Genomic DNA, 9,721 nt, shown 5'->3' with positions numbered 1-9,721 from the left:
GAGATGCAATAGCCCCCACCAAAAATGCTCAACCTGGAAGCTCCAGAAATCATCTCTATACTTGGAGATGCAATAGCCTCCACCAAAAATGCTCAATGACACTGGAGACTTTGACCACAATGGCCCCTCGCCTTCCTCACGATGGGCAGCAGATTCAGGGTCACCTTACTCACCCCCAACAGGTTCATGTCAAGTATCTTCACAAAATTCTGTTTGGTCAGCCACTCATTGAGTGCTGTGGACACAGAGATGCCAGCGTTATTCACCAGCCCCGCCCCCGCTAACCTCCCCCCCCCCTCCGCCCCCAGACCTGGGCTCACAGCGGGAGTGTGGGTGGGGGTGGAGGGAGAGCAACACCGTGCTGTGATTGTGCAGTGAGGACACAGCCTGGTTCTGATGCAGGACAGGGCAAATTTCCCCGAGTGGGGGAGAACACCAAGCCCTACACCAAGAGAAGAGGGTCCTTTGGAGGAGAGTGTAGAAAGAATTCAACACACACGCCAAAGTTAGAGTCAAAAGGAAAGTTTATTAGGAAAGGGATAACACTCCACAGACAGAGTGTGGTCTCCTCTCAGAGGCAGAGAGTGAGAGAGGGGCTAAGGGAGATGAGGACAGTGAGAGAGACTGAGTAAAGAGTACAGAGAGAAAGAAACGAGATGGACAGTGAGAGAGACCATGAGAGGGACCCTGAGTGCTCAGGGAATTCAGTTTATATATCATTCTTTAGTTCCTGTGAATTATAGTTTGAAAGAGTTTGTTAATTCATTTCTTTCGATACGGACATATAGTGAGGAAGGGGAAGAGTATGTAGCATAAAAAGGTATGACTATTTAGAGTGAAAAGTCTGCTGGCAATTCAGAGACTTTAATCCATAGGTTGCCCATGGTTTCAGCCATGGGGAATGAATGATTTTATTTTGTGTAGGGCAGCTACTTAAGGACTCTATTGTTGCTGTTTCCCCTTCACAGGTGTGGGGAATGGGTTGTTAGCAATCCCAGTAGAAATCTTCCTTTGTTCTGAAGGTGTCCTCCTGTCCTGGCTGCAGGGCTGATCAGCATATTGCAGTAGCTTGATTAACATTTTTAATTCTCTTGCCTCCTCTCTACATTAGTTACAATTCACATTCCAATCTAGTGAGGACAGTAGGAGGAAGGTAGAGATGGGGAATGGGTGAAACCGTTAACTACATGCTACCTGCAGGATTTGAGGAAGTGCAAACCCTGTACACTCTTGGTGACAGAAAGTATGCTTTCCTCCTGATTTATTCCTAGTGGCCCCGCCCTCTCATGGTAGACATAGGGCAATCATCCAGAATTGATGAGGCAGCAATGACGTTATGGAAATCTAGACAGTCCACAGTGCGGATCATAGAGTGTCACGTTTGGATTTTCATGTATTAATGTTGTCCTTGCAGACATTAGAAATATTCACCCACGGTTTCAGATGTCTGAACAACTTACATAGTACAAGTTCTCAACAACTATCGATGAGAAGAAATAAAGAAAAGAAAGGAAGAAAACCACAATGGATAAAGGACAGAAAGATATCTGGGGAGATGTTGGTTGGGTAAAACAGACCTGAAATCTCAGGTGCAGGGAGAGGTAGAGAACAGGCCTGGGATTTGTCCTCAGGGCACATGGTCTGCAGCAATATAAAGTAACATTCCTGTAGGAAGCTCTGAGAATTCCAGGGACAGGCTTTGAGGGGAACCCAAGGCTGCCTCTCCCCACCTCTGAGCACAGACTTCACCCTTGGCCTCAGACAATGCCACCTTCTCCCACCTGCAAAGGAGGCCACTCACCCCTCATCCCCCTGGGTCCACAGTTCACCCAACTCCATGAAAACCTTTCTGCAAGACTCGAAGACACAGTCAGGAGGGTATAAAGATTTGCCAACCAGAGACCTCAGGACAGCAGGAGCAGGGATTAGGAGGACACTGGGCCTGGGTGGCAGTAGGGAGCCTGAAAGTACTGACCCAGAGGGTTGAGCCTGCTCAGACATGCCCTGCCCTTATAGGAACCATATTCTCTCACCATATATTTCTTTCTAAGAATCCAATTAATGCATATGGTTATAGAGTAGAGACATGAGTAAAAAGAAGTTTATCGAGGTGTCTTTTATGTTGAATATGATGAATAAAATGTAGGAAACAATTTCATATCACATCATTAGATACTGTTTTAGTAAATAATGTTATTCAGAAGGATAGAAATTTCTGGGTCACTAAAAATTAAGTTTTTGCAGAAATTTTCATGACATTGTAGAATTCCTCATCGCCTTTTAATAAGAAGACTAGGACACGACCTCTGTGCAAAATGTAATACTGTTTACAACGACATGGATGGACCTCGAAATAATCATACTAAGCGTAATAAGCCAGACAGAAAAAGTTGAAAATAAAAGGATATCATTTATATGTGGGATATAAACCTAAAAGCAATAAATGAACAGGACAAACAGAGACGCATGGACATGGACTATAGACTAGTGGTTACCAGAGGGGAGGAAGGAGGTAGATAGGGTAAAAGGGGTCAAATATGTTGTGACAGAAAGAAATCTAACTATGGGAGGTGAACACATAATGTAACTATATATATGCCTTACTGTTAAAATGTACAGCTGTAACTTACCGGATTTCGTTAACCAATGTCATCATAAAAACAAACAAATAAACAAATAAATAAATAAAATACCAAAAAAAAAAAAAAAAAAGTAATACCATGTAGGTCAGAATGTTAACAGAATGCTTATTTCTAGGTAGTCAGATTCTGGGTGAGTAATTTTTTAGTCCCTGTACTTTTCTGCATTTTCCACACTGATCATGTTTCACATCTATATCTAGATCAAGGAAGTTGTTGCTCTTTTCTTCCCCCATAATAAGGCAGGCACAGTTGTAGTAAAAGAAAGAGAGAAGAAGTGACCCTGTACTAGTTCTCTGACCTTCCTTAGGCAAATCCTGAAAGCTCAGTATCATCATCTAAAAATAGGTGATATTAACTCCCTGGTCAGACGATTATATGTCACCAGCAAGAACATGTTAATGTGCTGAGAACACGAGCCTGGCTCCAGCATTGTCCCCACAGCCACCCATTTAAGCCTCAGGCCATTTCCCCCTCCCCCATCCCTCCACCAGAACGTGGACCCTGACCTCCCCCACCCCTGAGCACTCAACATCAAGAAATCCAGAACCTTTGCTGAGAGAGAAGGAATTCTGCAAGGGCAAATTCTCATTGGAGCACACTCTCCCTGAAACTGCAGAGCTCCAAGGTCGGGAGGTGGGGCACAGTGGAAGGAGAAGAGGCTCAGCCAGTAAGCTGGGTGAGGTGCAGAAAGTTAGTATGACGTCAAGTCCTGGAAAACATGTTGACAATCTTCTCCAGAGAGCAGACCAGGCATCTCCCCTTCACTGAGAGGGAAGAAACAGAATGAGAAACCTTCACGGCACCTCTGTCACCGTGCTCTCCTTCACCCACTGGGTGGCCACAGCGATGCTCTGTCTTGATGACATCCAGGACCACCATCTCCAGCCTGTCTGATGTCTGGCCCCTCAGCTGCTCGGCCTCCTTCTCCGTCAGACATGCAGCCAGGACCCTCAGGCCTCGCAAGTCTAGCTGCCTGGCCAACAGGTTCCCGAAGCCCAAGTCACAGTCTGTGATGAAGACGTACTTGTCTCGGAAGTGGCTCACCACCTGCATCTCCCGTACCAGCGCAAAAAGTAGTACGGGCCCATGATAGTTGCCAGGTACAGCCATGTGGCTTAGCAGGGCATGGCAGACAGGCAAGGGTAAAACAAGATTATGACCAGTGTTCAGACTGGTGTTCATAAGAACACACATGGTATGAGTTGGTGTGACAGCCTCCAGGCTCTCTGGCATGGAGTCCTCAGGTTTTTCTTGTTCACTACTTTTAGTGAGTATTACTGATTCTGGCCTCAACTTCATCTCTGGTACACTTACACCATTTCTCGTGTCATGGATTTCTCAAAGCACCCCTTGACCTACAGGTACTTTTTGTAACCACCTTCTCCTGGTCTTCCCACTCCTTTCCACTGCCCACTCCCACCAACCCCACCCCCCACCACACACGCACACACACGTACATCAGAGCCCCCTGTGTCCGTGTTCTCAGGCTTCAGAGCTGTCCTCTTACCTTTTTTCCTGCTCAAGTCCAGGACTCTGGTCTCCCTGACCTACTGGAGATTTTCACAAAGAAGATATATTTTGAATCAAGGCACCTGTGGGTTCAAAACCCAGCCCCGCTTCAACCACCATGTGACCTTGGCAGCTGGCTTAGTCTCTGAGCCTGGGTTTCCCCATATGGCTCAACACAGAATTCATTCTTGAGAAACTAAATTCTGTCAGTTTCTAGATTAGACAGAGAAGGTAAAAGAGTATAAGGTCCCTTGCTTATATAGTACCTCTCAGGGGCAGAAAGCGTTCTGGAGACAACGGGAGATGTCTCACCTCAGAGGCAAAGAAAGTGGAGAAAGGAATGGTGTGGGCACACTTAGTAGTGAGATATCTGTGTCCCTGTGGCTGGGCGGGTAGAATGGAAGGACTTAGGCAAAGCGGGCCTGACAGTCGCGATCCTCTTACTCCTCAAAGATGCCCTGTCCCCAGCCCTGGGTGCCAGTTACATGGCCCTCTGCCCTTCCTGTGCTGAGGCTCTCCCTTGCCAGCCACATGTGCAGATTCCAAGCAGAGACACAGATTCCGAAGGCAGAAAAGATCGATTTTAACAGGGACTGAGGACAGGTGCCTAACTTCGCCACCAGGGATGGCTGTAAACCCCAACAGCCACTTAGTTGCAGCCCCAGGTGGATCTTTGCAGCAAGTCTCAATGGTTTGTGTCCCTCCGGAAATGCCAGCAGAAATCAGAGATCTGTCAGTCCACAGCTCTCTGACATTCTGGAAAGGACTCCTGGAAGTGGGCCCAAACATCTTGAACACCTTTCCCAAAGGGCTACAAAATGGCTCAATGATCATTGTTTTGGGGGGAGAGAAATGACAGAGATCCAGAAGCTTCAGGTTAAGACTGAAGCAATGGTTTCATTTTATTGAAGAGATTGGGACTGTGCCCGAGCATGCTGGACACTAGAGCATTGATGACTCGGAGCCCCTGGGGAGAAGGGACTGAGTTTCATCATTTTTATATTTCTAGCACTTGGCAGTGCCTAGCTTCTAACAGAGACAGGTGAATGCTGAGGTAGATGACACTGCAACATCCTGCTTCCCTCTCCATTTACCTGCTCTTCTTACATTGTTTGACAATATGAGATTCCCCAAAGCCTCTATTTCCCTCATCTTTATAATGAGGGAAGAGAATCAAGATGACTTCAGCAGGTCCTCTCAACTCCAACTCTCAGAGGGTCTAAGAATCCATGGGTTGCCATGAAAATGGTGAAACCTTGGGAAGTCAGGGCCACAGGAAACACTGGAGAATTCAAGGGGAATTTCTGTCCAGCACGCATTAGGTGTTCAACCAAAGTTTGTCAAAACTGGATAAATCTGGAATCAGAAAGGGACTGTAAGCACGTCTACAGAGACCCCAGGTCAGGTGTGAGGGATCAGGAGGTGGGGGATTCTGAGGGAGGAACAGTAGCCAGGGGAGAGATAGGAAACCAAAGGCAGGGGGAAGAGCCAAGGCACACTGGGAGGCTGCTGGGTGGTGCAGTGTCCCTGCGGGAATGGTACCTGGGGCCTTCCAGTCTCTATCAGTCTCTCCATGTTTCCTCGTCCTTAGACGAACATTGCGCACACACACACTCACATCCCATATACCCACTCTCTCGGGGAAATCATAGAGAGGAAATGGTTGTCCTTCATCTTGTGGAAGGACAAGGGCTGGGAAGCAAAGACAATTCACCATCCCTTTTTCAAACCCCTCCTCAGATCCACGAAGAGGACTTTTCCCTCGCTCAAGAAATTTCCCAGAATTCCCAGGGCTGAGTCACCTCCACAGAAGTGCATGCCCTACCTCACTTTTTAAAATCCTAGCTCTTGGCCATGAGAAGCTCTTCTAGGGCAGTCACGTCTAACCTTTTAGACATCATAGACTCCTCTGAGAATCTAAGGAAGGCTCTAAGCCCCATAAATATGACTTAACACAACAGGCAGGATTTTGTATATATTTTTCAGGGAGTTCACAGACCACCTAAAGCCATTACGTGCCAAGAACCCAAGTCAAGAATCTCTGTAACAAGAGTTTACTGAACTCCTAGCATTGTGACTCAGGCAAGCTGTCTAACCTCTCTGTGCCATAGTTTTCTTGTCTACCACAGTACACATCTCATTAAGTTGTTATGAAGATTAAATGATACATGAAAAGCATCTTGCAATTGTGCCTGGCAAATGATGAGTATTCAATAAATGTTAGCTGTTACTACATCTCTCCTGTGGTAATTCATAAGGGTATTTGAGGATGTTCTTAACCTTCTATGTAAGAAACACAATGCCAGACAACTAAATAAAAGAGGAAGCTGGTGTTGATCCATTTCAGGGAAAAAGTGGCTGGTAGTGGTGGGGCTAGGGACAGGTATCTCAAGATCAATTCCACAAGAAGGATCTCTTCTTCCTTATTCCCAGGAAGTATAAAAGGGCCACTCGTATGCCAAGCACTTTACATATATCATTTCATGCACCCCCTATAATAACCCTGTGAAGAAAGCATCATTATCTTCATTTTACATAAAAAGAAACAGATCCAGAAAGGCAAACTAACTTCCTGAAGTCACACAGCTACTAAGTGGTGGAACAAGGTGTCAGAACCAGGTCTGGTCCCCAAACTAGTGTTACCTCCACTGTGCCACGGTGAAATGTGAGTGAGCAGGAAAGGGCTGGGAACAGGGTCTCTGAGCCACATCCTTTTTTGGGAAGCTTGGGAAGTCCCTTATCTGTTGCTACTGAGCAGACAGGGCTGCCTGCTTGGCAGAGGGAAGCTGTGGCAGGAGGGCAGAGCAGATTCTGTGGCTGGACTTGGCTTCTGCACTCACTGACCTTCTTCTGGAAGCTCAGGCTGGGGATGTGAGTGCAATTGTTGCCAAACTCCTCAGCCTTGAGCTCTTTACAATCCACCTGCCCTTGCCACATGAAGTAGGGCCCTGGGTCACAAAGGCCACAGAGTGGTAGGGGGTGGATTCCTGGGACAACCCACCCCAGTCCTTCCTCAAGGGTCAGAGCACAAGCTCTTGGCCCCCATCTGACCCTGGGAAGCTGCCTGCCTTTATCTGTGCCTCCCAATAACTCCTCCCTGGTACCTTCCTTCCTTTCTGATTGTTGATTACAATGTCTTGTCTACATTTTTTCGAAAAAAAAAAAAAAAGTAGAGGTGGGAGGAGGAAGAAGAAAGAGTAAATTTCCAGGAATTGTTTCAGTCCTGCAGCTCCTGTTGCTTGGAGCAAAGCTGTTTGTCCCCTTTCTCCTGCCCAGATTGGCAAGGAGCCTGGGCTCCTGCCCCTCCCTCTTTCGCTCGCTCTCAGTCTCTCTTTCCAGCTGTCCACCTCCTCCCTCCAAAGAAAAACACCCAAATGAAAACTGCAGAGCTATCACTTATTTCTTCCTGAGGGAGCAGTTTTTTCTCTGTGTCTCTGCCAGAAGGGACCACCATCTCTTCCTCTGGCTGCAAATACACACTGGGTGATATGAAGGGGTCGGGGGCTGGGGAGAAGGTGGAAGTGAGGCTGTCTCCATTTGGAAGGGAAAAGGTCCTGGGGTAGAAGATTCAGAGACCCAGGAGACATGAGCCACTAAAATGCAGTCTTTTGGGGAGGAATGGGAATGGCCATGGGTCGGAATGTGTGGTCCATGTGGAGAGAACAGAAACCAGAACTAGGATCTCCCAGGATGGGGTTAGGTCTGGGGGAGACTCCATCTGCATGGGTCAAAGGCATGAAGAAGAAAGCAAAAATTCTCAGAAGGCTCCTTACTGATAAAAGACATATGTAGACTAGAAACTGAGATCCTAAAGAAAGAGAGAGTAGATCTGTCTGAAAAATCAAAGTAAACCACATTTTACATCATCGTAGCTCATCATGACAGATTTCTTGATCTAGGCATGGTCTGATGTGTGAGTGAAGGTGTGACATAATAAAAAATGTATATTTGGCTTCTGCCCTCCGTTCCTGGGTGATAGGAGCACCATTTGTTCTAATTAGGTCACTTTTGGTGGGTTCCTGGGTAGCTTCAGAATGGGGACTGGTTACCAGAAAGAGTACACCTTAACTAAAAGCTTGGAACTTTCAGCCTCACCCCCTCATCCTCCAGGGAGAGGGTGGGTTGGAGATTAAATTAATAATCGATCATGCCTACATGATGAAACTTCCATAAAAATCCCTAAACTATGAGGTTCAGAGATCTTCTGGGCTGGTGAACACACCCACGTGCCAGGAAGGTGGTGTATGACAACTCTATGAGGACAGAAGATCAAGACCCTTTCCGACCTCACCTTATGTACCTCTTTATCTGGCTGTTCATTCATACCCTTTATAACAAACCAGTAAATGTAAGTAAACGTTCCCCTGAGTTTTGTGAGCAGTTCCAGCAAATTATCAAAACTAAGGGCGGGGGGAGAGGTGCGGGTGTGGGAACCACTGACTTTGTAACCGTGTAACCATGTGGGTACCCTGGGGACCCATTTTCTTGTGACTGGCATCTAAAGTGAGGACAATCTTGTGGGACTGAACCCTTAAACCTGTGGATTCTGACACCTACTCCAGGTGGCTGATGTCAGAATTGAATTCAATTATAAGACACCCAGTTGATGTCCAGAGAGTTGGAATGGGGGGAAAACCCTACACATTTGGTGTCAGAAGTATTATGAGTAGAGAAACAGTTTTTCTATAGGAGGCTTCAAGAAAAATGCAAATTTAAAAATAACCCTTCCAACAGAGATGGTTGGTGGTAATACTGCACAACGATGTGAATGTACTTAATGCTACTGAATGATATACTTAAAACTAATTAAAATAGAAATTCTGATGTTATGTTTATTTTACCACAATGAAAATTAATTACCAAACTTTTTAAAAAATCCCCTCGAGTAGATAAGCAAATGTGGTATATCCATAGAATGGAATATTACTCAGCCATAAAAAAGAATGACGTACTGATGCCTACAACAATGTGAATGAACCTCAAAAATACTATACTAAGTGAAAAAAAAAAAACGAAAACCAGACACTAAGGCCATACACATTGTATGATTCCATGTGTATTCAATATCCATAATAGATAAATCCACAGAGACAGAAAGCAGAATGGTGGCTGCCAGGGACTGGGAGAAAAGGGGAACAGGAAGTGGGTGCTTAATGGGTATGGGGTTTTCTTTGGGGGTAGTAAAAATGTTTTGGAACTAGATAGAGGTGGTGGTTGCACAACAATGTGAATATATGAAATGCCACTGAATTATACACTTTAAAATGGTTAATATTGTTATGGGAATTTCATCTCGATTAAATATATATACCGAATCTCCTCCAGCCAACACATCCTTGTTTTACGTCCTTCAAAACAGGCCCCGCTGCAGGTGGCTCTGCCATCTGCGCACTGTGCTGTGAGAGACAGGCAATTTCTCTGGACCTTGCAGAGGATAAGGAAGCCCATCCTTCCTCCCCACAGGGTACCTCAGGGATCAAATGATTAACTGAGGTGAAAGTGCTCTGAGAAACAGGAAGCTCTGATAACACAGTGCATCAACAACACAATCCATGCTATGAGCCTTACCC

At 45.9% G+C, this 9,721-nt stretch overlaps 1 pseudogene; it reads right to left on the bottom strand.

Annotated features, from left to right (window-relative positions):
- Window positions 1-7,088, bottom strand: part of LOC105302693 — an 11,776-nt pseudogene extending 4,688 nt beyond the window's left edge.
- Window positions 7,089-9,721: the final 2,633 nt, after the last annotated feature.

Source organism: Pteropus vampyrus, unplaced genomic scaffold (genome assembly GCF_000151845.1).
Source record: "Pteropus vampyrus isolate Shadow unplaced genomic scaffold, Pvam_2.0 Scaffold276, whole genome shotgun sequence".
In the NCBI taxonomy this organism is placed as follows: Eukaryota; Metazoa; Chordata; class Mammalia; order Chiroptera; family Pteropodidae; genus Pteropus; species Pteropus vampyrus.
Note: the sequence above shows the minus strand (reverse complement) of the source record. Positions and strands in the feature narration are given on the sequence as shown.